The sequence below is a fragment of the Populus alba genome, chromosome 1 (genome assembly GCF_005239225.2).
Source record: "Populus alba chromosome 1, ASM523922v2, whole genome shotgun sequence".
NCBI lineage: Eukaryota > Viridiplantae > Streptophyta > Magnoliopsida > Malpighiales > Salicaceae > Populus > Populus alba.
In genome coordinates this window covers 15,958,149-15,975,965 of record NC_133284.1, presented here as the reverse complement: position 1 = coordinate 15,975,965, position 17,817 = coordinate 15,958,149, and positions in this window count along the sequence as shown.

Below are 17,817 nucleotides of genomic sequence, written 5' to 3'. Positions count from 1 at the left end.
ACACACATAGAAAGAAATAACGTTTTGTTTTGTCTGATAGATTCTTTCTTTCTCTCTACCGCTTTCCTCGTTTGCTTCACCAGCAGTACTTTCGTTTTTTTTTATTATTATTTTTGTTCATGACTGGAGCTTTTATACCCTGCAACGCTACCCAGCTTTTTTTTACTACGTTTTGAATCCTAGCCGTCCATTTAAGCCTTAACTGCAGCGGCGTCGAGTAGAGCCCCCAACTTAAACATCCTGAGAACGACGCCGCATCGAGTCTCCAACAATTATATACGCGTGCGCCACTCTTTTTCGCGCCCGCCCCGCCAGTGCTCATTTTCCGAGAAAAACCACAGAAAAATCCTCAAAATTTTCACAAACCGAACACAGGTCCTACTCAATCATTACATGCCTCCATGGGCACTCTCATCTCTTCAGCTCTCGAAGAAATATGTTACCATGGTCCCGCTGGAGTGTCTCTCTCCTCTCTCTGTTCGACACTAGCTCTAACTCCTGCTTCAATCAAAGCCTCTCTATGGACAAACCTGCTATCAATACCTTCTCTTCAGTTCACTGGTCATGGGAACGACATGCCGTTTAGCCCCGATGATGACAAAATCAAGCGTTTTGAAGACGCCGAGAAGCTCTACTTGAAAATTGTAGCCAAAGAGCACCTTAGGGATTACTTTGTCGGTCTTTACGACACTACGTCTGCTGGAATCTCTTCCAATCAACGCAGTGCTCTAAACGACTTGCCGTTGCTAGTTTTTTCCTTCTCCCTTCCAAATTTACAAAAAAAATAAAAATTCCTGCAAATAACTGAGTTGAGAATTGCACAAAATTTGGTCGATTAAGGGTGTCTGATTGTGAGAAAACCTGCGGTTGTGAAGATGAAAGATGAAAGATACGGTCACGCAAAGCATTTGGGCATTTAACAGAGGTATGAGATCAATGAGGAAAGTGTGGAAGAAAGTGGTGTCCATGGGGATGGTTTTGATGGGTGTTCCTCTTGCAAAGAAAAATTGGTCGCGAGGGATTATCTATCGGCTATGAAGCCCAATAGCCATTTAACCTGTATTTTGTCACGAGTTATAATTTTTTTTTTTAAAATATGTACTTATTAATAATAACTAAAAAAATTGATAGATAAATGTAAATTAGGATAATTAATTATATAAAATAAGTTATTCATAATATTTATTGAATTTATTTAGTTAAATCAATAAAAAATAAATAAAATGAAACTGATTGAATAAACTATCATAATAAAAAATATTACACAATGCTGAACACATCGACAATATATTTAAAAATAAATATTTTTTATTTTTAAAAATAAACTTCATTTGTATGAAAACAATTATAGATGAATTAGAATAATATTTTAAAAAATTAAATAGAAATAGAACAACTAAAAAATATATATATTAAAAAAAAGACATACAAAACTTGTGTCCTAAATTACAAAATCGTAATAAATCCATAAAAAAAACTTGAAGATAATCACAAAATCAATATTAATAAAAACTAATGCAGAATGATAAAATCATACAAAGCCGAATTTCCAACAAATTAAATGTTGAAAGATGAAACTATAAAAAAATCTATCACACAAAATATCTAAAAAAAATGAGGGTGAAAAAAAAACATTAATTAGAGGGGTACAAATTTTCAATTAGAAGGTTAAATTGAATTGAAAAATAGCTTTAATAAAATAAAAACAAATAAAAAAAATGTGGGTTAGATTGAAAAAAAAAATCAACAGAAAAATTGATGAAAGGATGAAATTGAAAGCCAAAAAAATTTCAACAAAAGTGTCAAGGAATTTTTTTTTTTAAATAAGGACTGAAATGAAAAACAAAACATATGAGAAATTGCAATTGAAGGATAAAATTAAAAAAAAAAACACTTTTATAAAAGAAATAGGAATGAAATAAGAAATTAAAAAAATAAGGACTGAAATTAAAAAAAAAAAAAACATATGAGAAATAGTAATTGAAGGATTAAATGAAAAGAAAAAAAAACTTCTATAAATGGAAACAAACGAAATAAGAAATTAAGAGAATGAAGATTGAAATTGAAAAGTAAGAAAAAAAGAGGACAATGTTATACACTAACTATTAAGAGAGAGAAAAGAAGGGCGGAAAAAATTAAATGATTACCGGTGACAATTCAACCATCATAAGCTGCCACACCCCACTCCACATGAAAGAGGACACAGTGGGGCATCTAAGTAGATGGCGAAAAGCCAATATTGGCCACCGAGTTGCGTCACACACACACCTCCTGAATGGCACGAACATCACCCACTCGCTAGCGCATGTTAAAAAATACCCCCAAATACAAAGCTTATTTCAAAACAATGTGAAAATACCAAAATGCCCCCCGTAACCCTAGCAATTACATAAAATAGTCAGTGAAAGTAAAAAAATACCCCCAAATTCAAAGCTTATTTCTTATTTTTTTAAGGTTGAAAATGTACTTTCATTGTACATGGGTATTTGAAAACCTCAAAAGCCCTTTACCCAGCAGCCCAATAATTTTTTAACACCGGAGGCAAATAAGTATTTTTATTGTTAAGAAACTTATGAAAAGTCAAGAAAGTTCTTGGTTAATAGTTCTAGATTTTGTTGACCGACATAATGACCAATGGGCTAGTGAAAAGGACCAAAACACCCCTACCTTTAAGGTTTCATCTTTTTCCACTCAAGTGCAACATGATAATTTCACTGTCGCAATTTATAATAACTTATTTCTTGAGCTACAGCGAAGCTCCCATGGGTTGTTAAATTCCTTCCATGACCCTAGTAATTACATAAGTTACCCATGTGAAAATGCAAAAATACCCCTAATTACGAAGTTTTTTTTTTTTTTTTTGTATTTTCCAAGGTTAAAAAGATGTAATTTCACTATAAATGGGTATTTGAAAACCCTAAAAAACCATTAACCAGCAACCTAATAATGTTTTTGACCTTGGAGATAAATAAGTATTTTTATTGTTAAGAAACTTACGAAAAGTCAAGAAAGCTCTTGATCAACAATTCTAAATTTTGTTGACTTCGGGGATAAAAGATTATAAAAGACATAGACATCCCCGTAGAATCTTTTAATGACCAATGTGTTAGTGAAAAGGTCCAAAACACCCCTACCTTTAAGGCTTCATCTTTTTCCACTCAAGGGCAACATAATAATTTTACTATAACAATCCACAAAAATCTATAAACTCGTTTGACATTGTGGTAACAGTTTTTTTTAAAGTGTTTTTACTTTGAAATACATCGAAATATGTTTTTTTAATTTTATTTTTGACATTAGCATATCAAAACGATTTGAAAACATAAAAATAATAAGAATAATACTTTGAAACAATAAATAAATAAATAAAAATTTTAATTTTTTTCAAAAATGCTTTTGATATATAAAAAACAAACAAGCTTAATTTCCTGAGCTACATTGAAATTTCCACAGGTTTTAGAGTTTTTGTTAATTTGTGACAAACTTATAAAAGCCAATGACAAGGTAAACTCTCTCTCTCTCTCTCTCTTATATGTTTTGTTCTTTTGCGTGTTTCCGATCTTGCAATTTATGATACTGAATTATGCTGATTTTTATGTTATTAAAGGTCCTTGTCATTTCAGATATCAAATAAGGTCTTGCTTAAAATAGAACTAAAGGATGCAAAGCTTAGAGAAATGTAAGGTTTACAAGTTATTCATTTGTACTGCACACTTGAACTTGGTTATGTTTCTTGGTTATTTTTTATTATTTTTATTGTAAAATTCACTTTTCCATGTACTTTTAGATATTGCGTAGGTTGAAAGATGTTTGTGTCGTTGAGGAGTTTGAAGGTAAAGTTAATAGGAGAGTTTGAAAGTACTTTTAGATATGGCTAAGATTGTGACAATGAAGTGCAGTCAGCGAAGTCCAAGGTGACGTAAGTTTTTTATTTTTATCTCTAGTCTGGATTTTTTTGAAAAACACTCCTTGTACTTGTAAGAAATATTTGGATGTTTAAGTTCATAAATGTTGAAAGAGAAAATAATATAAGAAAGAGAAAACAAAATGAAATGATTGGGAATGGGAATTGGGAGAAAATTAACATAAGACTATTTTTCTCTTATGAAATTTGTGTATGGAGTCCAGGACTTATGCATTATTACATATGACTCAGTATTTGTATACCCATTCCTTGAATTTCATGGAAAATGACAATATTTTCCTAAGAAATTGGATTATTAGATGTTAGGTCATGCTTACTATTGGTGGATATATTGGTGGTAACATTTTCTTAGAAAATTGAGGGTTGTGCCATGCGTTTTGTTGGTAGAGACGTTGGCTAGTTACACTACCAAAAAATAACCATTGGCTTTGTACTCATATAATAAGTAAGAGAAAATATGTGTTGAGAATTATCAAATGATAGGCCATACTTCCTATGAAGAGAAAATAATGTAAGGAAGAGAAAACAAAATGAAGTTGTTGGGAATGAGAAGAAAATCCATGTGTGAGATTGTTTTTGTCTCTTGAAGTTTGTGTATGAAATCTAGGACTTATGCATTCTTACTTGTTATTGGGGTATTTATAAACCAAGTCCTTGAACCTATTTTATGGAGAAGGATAATATTTCCATACAACATTGAATTATCAGATGATAGGCTATACTTTTCATTGGTGGCGACATTCATAGTAACATTTTCTTAAAAAGTTAAGGGCTATGCCATGCGTGTCATTGGTAGAGATGTTGGCTAGTTACATTACCAAAAAATAACCATTGCCTAAAAAAGTGGTGCTTCGACTACATAGAAAAAGTAATGTGTGCATAAAAAAAATATGTGCATAGAAAGTTTGTGTGTGCAACTCTTAAAAACTTGAAAAATAATACATAAAGTTGTGCATCGGGGTAAGATTAAACAAACTAATATGAGTCTAGATTGATTTGGGGTTTGAAATGCTAATTTTCTAGCCATTCAGGCCATACCCCAATGGATAAAATGTTGGTATGCACGTGCTAATGAGTGGGTCAATCACCACCTTTAGGTAGCATTTGTGACCTATTAGAGGCTTCAATGGTGACCTTTCAAGTGTCAACAAATTTATCTCGTTGATATCTTTTTTATAGTACTAAAGGTGTCAACCTTGGTGTCCCATTCTTTTTTTCTTTCTTTCCTTGTCTCTTTTCTCTCTTCTCCTTTATCTTTTTATGCCATTTTATTTCTTTTTCTAGCTATTGGATTGTTTTTGTTTTTTTTTCCCATGATCATTGGAGTTTTATAATGATTTATGTTGACTTTTGTTTATTATTTGGTAGAATTGCGCATTCTACATGGTTAAAGAAGAGAAGCTAAATGCATGAGACATGTATTAAGGGCCATCTCTAACCATTTGAGGCCTAAATGGTTGGAAACATTTATTGAAAAATTTGTTTGTACCATTATTTGCCCCTTTAAGTCTTTTTAAAATAATATGTTTGAAAGATTTACCTAGCACATGTAAAGGGCAAGGAAGCTTACTTATTTTACAAAAATAATGTTTTCTTTTTATGTATCATGAATGTGCCTGCATGAGATATATATATATTTGCAGATAAAAAAACTTGTATGTGTAACTCCTTAAAACATGAAAAAAAAATACATAGAGTTGTGTGTCAAGACAAGATTGGGCAAACTAACGTGAGTTGAGATTGAGTCAAGGTTTGATATGCTAAGCTTCCAATTGTTAAGGCCACACCAAAATGGATGAAATGTTGGCATGTGTAATGAATATGCCAGCGAATGTTCAATTTGTTATCTTCAAACAATGTGTGTGGCTTACTCTAGCCTTCAATGGTTGCTTTTTAAGGTGTCAAATAATTTATCTTGTCGAGTTCTCTTTGATGGTTCTAGGGATGTCATCATCGGAGATCGGATGTGACCTCGACATCCTATTCTTTTTTTTTCTTTGCTCTTTTATCTCTTCTCCTTTGTTTTTTATGCCATTTTATTTCTTCTTCTAGGGAATGGATAACCATTAGATTTTTTTTTGTTTCTTATATGACTATTGGATTTTTATAACAATTTTAATTGACTTTTGTTAATTATTTGGGAGAAATTACATATTTTGCATGGCTAGAGAAGATAAACTAAATGTATGAGACATGCATTAAAGGGCATCTTTTAACTATTTTGAGGCTTAAATGGTTGGAAAAGTTTTTCTTTTAATTTTTTAACCATTATTTGCCCTTCATGTATTTTAAATAGATATGTTTAAAAGACTTACCTAGAATATGTAGAGGGAAAGAAAACCCACTTGTTTTACAAACATGATATTACGCTTTTATGTTTTTATAAATGTGCCTAAATGAGAGATGAGAATTAACATGTAAGAGAGACGGATATTCACATACAAGAGAAATGATGGTTTGATTAGTTTGTTTGTTCTTATCATAATAGAGTATATTATTATTATCTTTTTAAAAAAATAAGAATGCTTTGTAATAATGAAAGTAATGTTAAAACATTATGTAAGAAAGTATTGAATGAAGATGTAGAGATTTCACTAGAGCTCTTGTGTTGAGATTTTTGTTGGAGACATTGGAGACACGTGTGGAGATTTTATTGAAGACATGAGAATTATTGTTAGTGACACGTCTGGAGATATGGAGAGTTCATTTGGAGACATGAAGAAATTAATAGAGATTTCACTAGAGAAATGAAGAAATAAAAAAAAATTATTGCTTTTATTAAAAATTTCAAAGATGGAGATAGATTTTTAAAAATTATTTGATTTTAGGTAGTATATCATGAGGATTTTTCGATGATTGTTCAAGTTACCTCTTATTCATAAATTGTTAGAGGTATTCCATGAGTATCAATGGTCGTCGTCATGGTAAAAGTGATAGAAGTTTTTAGGTTTCTTTGTGTTTGTGCCATTTTTCATCGAAGGTAAGTATCATACAAAATCTTTTTTCCAGAATGAAAGCAAATACCTCAACACATGTAGTGGTAATAAAAGAGGTTGAGAGCTTAGAGAATGTTAGACAATCATAAATAGACCATTTGATGCTCCTTTTAGATGTCCTAGTAGGAGACTAATGGTAATGTAAAGATTCTGATCTTTGAAACAAGTGTGTCCTTGTCTGATGACGTTTGCTTCTTTTACTCAAATATGGTTTTACATTGTATCTTTTATGTTAATGAGAGTTTAAGAAGAGTATATAGGTGTTTATATAAAAATCAATTATAAAATTTACTAATTAGAGCTTTAGTGGCAATGAGTTCAACTATGTTGTTTTAGATTTGTGAGAATAACTTCACATTCTCTTAGTCCATCAACAAGAAATAGTTGAATGAGGAAGATGAAAAAGGCCTGGATTATTAGCCTTTATGATCTATATGTTCAACTCATTTCTCATTTCAACACTAGTATTTCAGCTAAAAAGAATATTACTGAACTCTTTTCCATCACCCAAGGAGAAGATAAAAGAATTAGAGCATATATTTACTTGAACTATGAAAGATCTAAAAAAGCTATGGTTTTTGTGGTAGGGAGATAAATTATTCTTCTTTGTCCTAGAATTTTATTAGTCATTGAAAGAACTTTGGGTGGTGAATGAAAGAGAATGAACTAGCTTTTATTTAGTTTTCTACATATGGCGTTATTGATGAGGTTGTGAAAAAACCTTATACTGGATATAGCCTTCATGACTACAACTTGGGTTAAGTTATTCTTGAAAAACAAATCTTTTGTGGGTACAAGAAACACTATGATGCGTAAGCTAGTAAATATAGAAAGAGAAAATAATATAAGAAAGAAAAAATAAAATAAAAAAAATGGTAGGGAGTAAGGGAAAAACAAATCCTCATGTGAAACTATTTTTGTCACTTAAAGTCTATGTATGAAGCTTATATATGGAGCCCAGGACTTCCGTATCTTGCATATGACTAGGTATTTTTACATTTAGTTTTTAAAATTATCTTCATGCACGAGGATAATATTTTCCTAGAAAATTAAGTAATTAGATGATGAGTTATACTTGTTATTGGTGAATATGTTGATGACAATATTTTCCTAGAAAATCAAGGGTTGTTATGCTATGCACGCCATTTATAAAGATGCTGGCTAGTTACAATACCATGAAAGTAATGCATTGGCTAGAAAAGTGATGCTTCCACTACATAGAAAAAGTAATGTGTGCATAGAAAAAAATGAATGCATAGAAAGTTTGTGTTTATGACTCCTAAAAACTTAAAAAATACACAACAATATATGTCATGGCTAGATTATATAAACCAAGGTAAGTCAAGATCGAGATTGGGACCTAAAACGCTATGTTTCTAGCTATTTGGGCTAGGCCTAAATGGCTAGCAAGTGAGTCACTTGTCACCTTTGAGTTTCTTGTGTAGCCTAACCTTCAATGATAGCCTTTTAAGGTGTCTAAAAATTGATCTTGTCAAGATTTTTTTATGGCATTAAAGGTGTTGTTATAAAAGCTCGAGTGTGACCTTAATATCCTGTTCTTTCTTTCTTTTATTTTATTTTCTCTCATTCCTTGTTTTATATGCCATGTCATTTATTCTTTTAGCCATTGAATTGTTTTTGTTTTTTTTTTTAATAATTATTAGATCTTTATAGTAATTTGGGTTGAGTTTTATTCATTATTTATGAGGATTGCACATTTTACATGGTCAAATAAAAGAAGCTAAATATATGGGACATGTATTAAGGGGCATGTCTTTTAGTTGTTTGATAATGACTAGAAAAGTTCTTTTTTTTTCCTTGCACCATCAATAACATATAAGCATTAATAGTTGCGTTATAAGGTTTGGGCTCAAATGCATACCAATTGCATAACATATTATATTTTTATAAGCAAAGTGATTAATGTCAAGGCCATGCATATAAAAGTTTAGAGATGCAGAAATATTGTATAAAGAAGAATAAAAAAAATCAAAGAAGTTTGCTTTTTATTTTTGTTAGTTCAAATATTAGAGAATTTAGCCACAATGGTTCACTTCTTCTTCTTCTTCAATTTTCAATCTCTAACAATGGATGGACATTATCAAACATGTGATATACATTATCAACATTTCTTTTTACACAACCACCATTTTTTGTGTATTCATCATCATTAACAAATTTATTAAGAAAATAAATAAAACAAGATAGTCTTTGACACTAAATATAATACTTTTCATTTTTAATTTGAAAATTTAGCTAAGAATTCAAGATAGTCTCCATCTTCCATATGAGAATTATTGATGCTCTCTATATAAATCCCTTTTCTTATTCAAAGCCATTAAAGGCTGGAAATTTCTAATTATATAAGCAGTGGGCATCTTTCTTGAGTTGACTTATTTCTCTAGATGCTGTTTGGCTAAGCTGTTGCGGCTGCGGTTTAGAGAAAAGCTGTAAAACATATGTTTGGTTAACTTCAAAACACAGTTTATTTTCACGTGGGTCCCATTAGAAACTGCGGTTCAATTGTAAAAAGTGAAAATCAATTCTCTTTTGCTTTTCATGCGTTTCTCCTCTCTCTCATCACCCTCTCATCACCGACAATTTGCAATTACTTTTTTTTACTTTCCCAACTTCTCTCTGTCGTCCCTCATCAATTTGCAATTACTTTTTCAACTTCTCTCTGTCCCTCATCAATTTGCAAAACCTAATTTCCCAACGGTCACAACAAACCCAAAATTTCACAGAAGGTTGTTGTAGATCAATGTTACGCCCAGTTTCAACCTTCGGTTCCTTACCTCTCTCTCACCACTAAACTTTCCCAGTAACCTTAACCTCCAAAATTATGGTCATCAACCTCCAAACTTTCTGTTACAGTTGCAGATCAATTTGACGAACTAAAAAACCCCAATTTCCTTCCCCAAACTGTTCTCCTCTCTCTTCTCTTGCTATAACCCCGTTTCTATTTTGCCCTAACACCAACACCAGAGCGCTTCTTCCCTTCTGTCCATTCAAACACAAACCGCTACATATTGTCCCTCCATTGTTACAATTGCAGAAAAAAACCAAGAGATTCGTGCTGGGAAAGGTCCACGAGCGAGATACCAGGTACTGTGCGTTCCCCTTGTCAATTTTGTTTAACGTGTTTCTCAAAATCTAATTTTTGTCATGGGTTTCTATTGTTTTTTATTTTACAGAACACAGCTGCAACGCTGTGGGGTTTGCATAACAAAAAGACAGGAGATTGAGGTAAGTTTCTCCCTCATCTCCATCTTCATTTTTGGTTTTTTAGATGAAATATTTTATGTTTGTGCTTTTGCATGCTGGATTACAAATTTTTTGATTTGTATAACAACAAAAACCAACCTTCTCTCCTCTCTAAACCCCAAAACTTCATTTCACCACTCAAGCAATCTCCTTCTCTAATCCCATTGAATGACTTAGTCAATCACTACAAAAGATCATCTCATTCTCACCTGAAAACAATACCTATTTTCCCAAAAGTCTCGAATTTGGGTTCTTTCGATGAGTTGATTGAACATTTAGTTTCTAGTTATAAGCACTCGTGTTGTCCGAAGGATGCAAATTTGTTTCATTTAAATGTTCTTAAACATGGGTTTGATTCTGATTTGGTCTTATGCAACACCCTTATTAACGTGTATGTTAGAACTAGTGATTGGGTTTCGGCTCAAAAGTTGTTTGATGAAATGCCGGATAGAAATGGTGTTACGTGGGCTTGTTAGATTTCTGGGTATACTCAGAATGGGATGCCTGAGGATGCATGTGGAGTTTTAAAAGAGATGATTTTTTATGGTTTTTTGTCTAATAGTTTTGCTTTTGGTAGTGCTATTCGAGCTTGCCAGGAGTTAGAAAAGAAAATAAAAGAAAACAATCGCAATCTGTGCCACAGAGAGACATCCTTTGGACCTGGCATCTCAAGACCATGAAACTCCTTCATTTTAGCTGCTATAAGAGCAGATATATCTGGATCATGCAGATTAGAGGCTGATAGTGTCTGAAATTCATATGGAAATGTAGGAAATGTTTGGTTAATGAGGGGAAAAGTTATGATCAAACACATTAACTTCTTATTTATAGAAATTAGAAAGAAAAAGCAAACTATGGTTTATTAACCAACACTTGTTCCTCCTGTTTTTCCTGGTAGAAGATACACGATTTCAATAATTAATTTAACATGTCTGTATTTGAGCAGTAGACACCAACACAATATTTTCCAAACATTTGAAATATTAGAAGTGCAAATTGAAGTTGAATAAACTATCAAAAAACACTAGTAATAAAATTGAAGTTGTGGCTTCAACTTGGGATGCAAATTCATGGATTGATTTTGAAGTCACCTTATGCAAATGATGCGTCATTATCTAATGTACTAATATCCATGTACGGGAAGTATCTGGGATATATTGACTATCTTATAGTGTTTTTGATGAGATAGAGATTAGGAATTCTATATCTTGGAATTCAATCGTCTCAGTTTACTTACAAAGAGGAGATGCAGCTTCTTGTTTTGAACTATTCATAAGCATGCAAATGACATATTCAGGTTTAAGTCTGAAACCTAATGAATATACATTTGGATGTTTAATAACTGCTACTTGTTCTTCCATCGATTCTGTTCTGTCTTTGCTGGAGCAGATACTTGCGAGAATTAAAAAATCTGGATTACTGGCAAATCTCTATGTGGGGAGTGCTTCGGTTGATGGGTTTTTAAGACTTGGATCATTTGATTATGCTAGGAAAATCAGCTTCTTTGGATTGTTTTATTTTCCATTCATGAAATAAACTAAAAAATACGTTCTGTCTCTTCCGAACTAGCTACTTCCAAAAACTATTTTGGAATTATCTTTATGGTACTAGCCACCATTTTTGGTATCCATCCATTGCAAATCAAAAGAACTATTAACACTGCAATTGTTGAATTGATCTACAAATTTCATTACTGTTGTTGCTTGTGTTTTATTTACTGTGCTTGCTTCAAATTTGTTGAATTTATAGCAAATTTATTTTGTTAAATGTGCCACAATTTATTTGATATCATTTATTGATTTCAAACTTTTGTTAAATGTGTTAAAAGATATCATGGAAGGTCTTGAATCTTTTGATAAGGCTGCTTGGACAAAGGATATGTTGCATATATTTTGTGATATATGCATTAAGGCAATTGATATGGGAATGAGACCTAATACTCATTTTAATAAAACGGGGTGGAAATTTCTTATAACATCATTCAAAGAACAAATTGGGCATGCATTCACTAAAACACAATTGAAAAACAAATGGGATGGATGCAAAAAGGATTGGAGGATATGGAATAAGCTGGTTTCTGAAACTGGTGTTGGCTGGAATAGTGAATTAGGCACAATTGCAGCCAGCGATGAGTGGTGGAAACAAAAAATTTAGGTACATTCCTTGTCATCCTAACAATTTCTTTTATTATTGTCAAATTCCAGCCCTAAAATTTTACTAGTCTTGATCCTTCATTACTTGATTTAATTTATATGCAGGAAATTAGAGGAGCCAAAAAATTCAGACATGTCGGTATTGAGCCGTCTTTGAAGAATAAATTTGACCGAATATATTCCAACATTGTCGTAACTGGAGCGTTTGCATGGGCTCCTTCATCAGGTGTACCTACGGGCAGTGGTGTTGATCCTGGTACAAGCAATGCCGACATTGTTGATGATGGTTTGGAAGAGGGTAGCGGTGATTCGGAGGAAGATGTGATTCCAGATTTTCAGACTGATATGGCTCTAATAGTTGGAGGGATAAATATGTCTAGCAGCAGCAATACAAAAAGCGGCGACAAAAGAAAAGAACGAGATCATTATGATGTGCGTTGTAGAAAGAAGAAAACATCTGGAATTGGTGTTCAGTTGCTGACAAGGTGCAATCATCTACTTGAGAGTATGTCGACTAAGAGTGATTTGACGTCTGTTAATATGGATCGCGAAGGTTGTAGTATTCTCGAAGTGATGGCTGAGTTGCACTCAATTCCTGGAGTTTCAATTGATGATGAGTTCCACGACTTTGCTACGGAGTATTTGAGTTTAAGAAGGAAAAGAGAAATGTGGGCTAGTATGGGTGATAAGGAGCAGAAGTTAAGATGGCTGCAACGAATGTATGCACGCATTAAACGTGTTTAGCTGACATGGTATGATTACATTTTCTTAACCGTTAATATATTAACTATGTTCACTTGCTTAATGTATTTATATAAGTTTGTTTTATTGTTACAGAATAATAGGATGCTGGTTTTTAAAAAGAGTTTTTTCCAATTGCCGAAGTTTAACCCGAGTCATTGTATTCTTCCACATTTCATGTTGAGATATATGGAAGTTCCATTTGCGGTAATTTGTTTACTGTTGTATTTATATGAAATTGCTTTTCGGGAGCTAATATACTTGTATGAGGATATTGTTGGCTTTTAATGTTGTATTTTATCAATGTATTAAATTTGTCACTTCTGTTTTTATTAATGTTTGATAGTTGACCATTGGATTGAATTTGCTGGTAATTTTCCTTCACTGTGTTGATATACCATGTGCAGCTACTGTGTGAATATTTGTTTGTTTTCTTTTTTCTGCTGTGAGTTGATGGGTGCTGCGGGGTGATAAGAAAACTGCAAGTAATTGAGACACCATGTGCAACTGTAGTTTGATAAGATGGATTTGTTTTCTTTTCTGCCATGTGCTTGTGCAGTGTAATAATATGCATTTTTTTCCTTTGCTGCCGTGAGAATGAAGCTAATGCCTTGTTATGTAATTTGAGCTGCTGGAATTTTCCATTGTTTGAGCTGTTGGGATGTGCTATTGCCAATTTTCTATTGTTTGAGCTGTTGGAATTTTCCATTTTCAGTGTTGGTGTTGGATGAAATATATATATATATAATGTGTTTATTTTGTGAGGTGCCAATTGAATCTCCAGGTACAGTTGAATACAAATATTTATTGTTTTTGATGATTTATGTACATGTGGGTGGGTGTGCACTGACATGGTGATAGTAAAAGCAAAAAAAATGGGTCAAGAATCTTGAATAAGAAAGTGAGAACAAAAGGTGAAAAAATATGTCAGAATATAGAATATATTAGCTGTAAACGTAACATTTACAATTTATACATGTGATATTGTACATGTAAAAGCAAAGAGTTTTTTTCTATATAAAGAGGATTGTTTGTAAGCCAACTTTCAAAGCTTTTTTTTACTTCATAACAAACCTGTCAAACTTCATTTGTATTTCATACAAGCAAGTGGAACACTGTTTTTGTTGGCTTTTCAGATATGAAAAAACTTATGTTGCACCAACTATTTGATACTTTTTTTTTTAATGATATTTAATTATTTAAATATTTTTATTAACAACATATAATTTTGTTTTTGTTTCCATGTAATTGAAGTTATGGATGATTCACGATTTAATGACATATTTAATGAGGATTTCGATGGCAATTATGATAATGTAATGAACCGAATTGTAGACCACATTAATTATCCTAGTTGTGAAGGTAGTGGTGCCTCATTTTCTGGTGCTGGAGATGACAGTGATGGAAACAACACCGACGATAGTAACGATGATAGTGATGATGATGTTGACGATGACAGTGATGGTGACGATGCATTTATTATAAGGAGGCATTGTGATATGAAAAAATTAATTATATGCACAGCTGGAGCTATAAACACGTATTATATTAATTATATGTATAAAGAACCATGTATGGTTTCGTATAACACAGGGATGCGTTGGTTGACAGAGGTTTTAAGAGGGCATTGGAAACGAAGTGTTAACATGTTCAGGATGGACGCAACCACTTTGTTGAGTTTGTGCACCGACTTGGAAACGCACCATGGCTTAAAACCATCAAGAAGAATGAGCGTTATTGAAAAGGTGGCAATGTTTCTATTTACAATAGCAGTTGGGGCGTCAAATAGACAAGTGCAGGAAAGATTCCAGCATTCAGGTGAAACTATTAGTAGATGTTTTAAAGAAGTGCTTAAATTATTACGTTTGTTTGCTGTAGAAGTCATAAAACCAGTAGATCCACAATTTACGAGCACGCCAAGAGAAATTGCTATGAATAGAAGATTTATACCACATTTCAAGGTAAGATTAATTTTTTATATATATATAATTAAGTAGTTTAATTAAGTTGTTCAGAGGAGTATGAAATATATTATAAATGTTTATGAGTACTAAAATGTTTTTGTGGCATGTAGAATTGTGTCGGTGCAATTGATGGAACACATGTTCGTGCCTTCATAACAGCTGCAAATCAAATTCCATTTATTGGAAGAAAAGGTGTACCAACACAAAATGTCATGGCCACTTGTAGTTTCGACATGCAATTCATGTTCGTGTGGGCAGGATGGGAAGGCAGTGCACATGATACACGTATTTTTGTTGAGGCTATTGACAATAGCAATATCAACTTTCCAAAACCTCTAAAAGGTTGTGATTTTAACTAAATTGAAGATTTGGTAATTGAAGGAATATAATTATTTTTTAAAGTTTTGTTTAAAATTACAATGTTATTTTTTTCAGGAAAATACTATTTGGTTGATGCTGGATATCCAAACGAGTATGGATATTTGGGTCCCTACAAAGACGAGAGGTATCACTTCCAAGAATTTAGGCGTCGTGGATAACCAAGTGGTCGGAAAGAAGTGTTTAATCGTGCACACTCGTCACTACGTAACGTGATCGAACGTTCTTGTGGGGTATGGAAACAAAGGTGGAAAATTTTGCAAAACATGCCTGCTTATCCATACAAAACACAAGTTGAGATTGTAGTTGCATCAATGGCACTACATAATTATATTAGAAGGAAATCGCAAGATGATACAGTTTTTTCTAAGTATGATCGCAACCCCAATTTAATTCCAAATGACTTTTTACCTGATATTGTTCAGGCTTCGGCCGTTCAAGGCTCACAAAGGCCTTCACGTATGGATTTTGTACGCGATGGAATTGCAAATAGTTTGATGGAACAATAAAAGAGTACATTAATGTATAATGATTTTTCATTTTATTATGTAATCATAATTACAAAACACTTATGTTTTGGAATTATATATATGTGTCTATATATATCCTTTTAATTAATTAAAATAAAATATAAAACACAAACCATATTAACAAAACACAAGAAATTTCTTTTTTGAACCACAGTTTTACCAAACACAAAACTGCTTTTTTTTCACCACAATTTGAACCACAGTTTTGTAACCAAACACAAGAAACTGTTTTTTTTTACAACCACAACTTCAACCACAGTTTTAACCAAACACCAACTTTTTTTAAAATCAACCTCACAAAAAGTACTTTTTATTAAACTATTTTTTTCAAACCGCAACCATAAAAGCTACCACAATACCCTAATCTTAATCTAATAGATTGAAAGGCTTTTTCCTTATCTGCCCGAAAAATCTTCCTCTTAGCAAACAAAAGCTTTCTCAGTGGTGGATATACTTTTAATTAGGTATTCCCAACCAGGCATGCTTCATCTTCATATTTTAATAGTGGTTGTACTCTATTTTAAAAAAATTTGAAATTTTTTTTGTTTTAAAATGATTTTTTTAAATAATTTTAGGTTTTTTAATGTGTTGATATTAAAAATAATTTTTAAAAAATATTTTTTTTTATTTTATAACAGTTATTAAAAAAGTATTTTAAATTATTACCACTATTACAATTTCAACTAAACTCTAACTAAACATTTTTTTTTTTGGCAAAAACTTCCTTCGTTGTTAACATTGATAATTCCCCATACCTTGATGAATTCCTTTTGTGTTCCTTGTATCAAAAAACATGAAGATCTCCAATTGTTTAAACCACCTAATTTTATTTTGATTTACTATTGATATTGCCAAACCAGATCTAACAAAAATAGGATGGAACCTACAAATTTTTATTTGCACAGAAAAGAAAGAAGAAAAGTCTTAGGGGGGATAAATCGTACAAAAAAAAATCCCAAATCTATGTACATTGGATTAACATGTAATTTGTGTATTTATTTTATATTATATATGATGATAAATTTATTTTTTTATATCATTTTTAATTTTGAGTTGGTTAATAATTTAAAATACAAAGAGAGAGAAAAAAAATCAAATTTTAGAACGCTGAATATAATTTTTATTTTTTTTTCTTTTTAAGTACTCCTGTGCGCAGAGAGAACTTATTGGCCATTAGAAGTTGGCACTTACCACTCACTGCTCTTCTTTCTTCGGTTAAAAAAGAAAGGTTTAGCTCTCACTCCTCAGAAATACAATGCACTTACTGCCATATTAGGATAAACAAGGAGCAAATGTATGGGTCTTTTGTAATTCTAACACAATTTAACAAAATTTTAAAGAAAATAAGACATGTTAGAAAAGTATTTTAAAAAATATTACAGTTTAAATATAATATAACCGCTATTAAAAATAGTAATTATTTCAAAAATCATTTTTAAACCAAATTAATTAAGAGCTATAAAAGCCAATTCAAATTTTCATAAAGATCCAATGGCCAATAATAAAATTAAAGATCTAATGCACAATAAAAAATAGGTCATCAAGGACATACTGAAACTCAATTTTCGACATACACAATACTATTAGCAAGCTTTCGATAAAATGATTCTAATCACACATTGATAAACCATAAAACATGGTTTTAATTTCTTAGGGGTTTTGTTTGGGGTTAATTTAAAGTTAATTATGACTTTTTTTAATGATTTTTTAAGATGTAGTTAAAATCATTTTATCGAGATCTTTCTAACGATATTGAGTATGTCAAAAAAAGATCCATGACATGTCAGCAGTGATCTATTTTTTCTTTTCATTTTTTTTATTTCTCTTTCTTGCAACATCATCTTATTGTTTTAGCCATTGAATCTT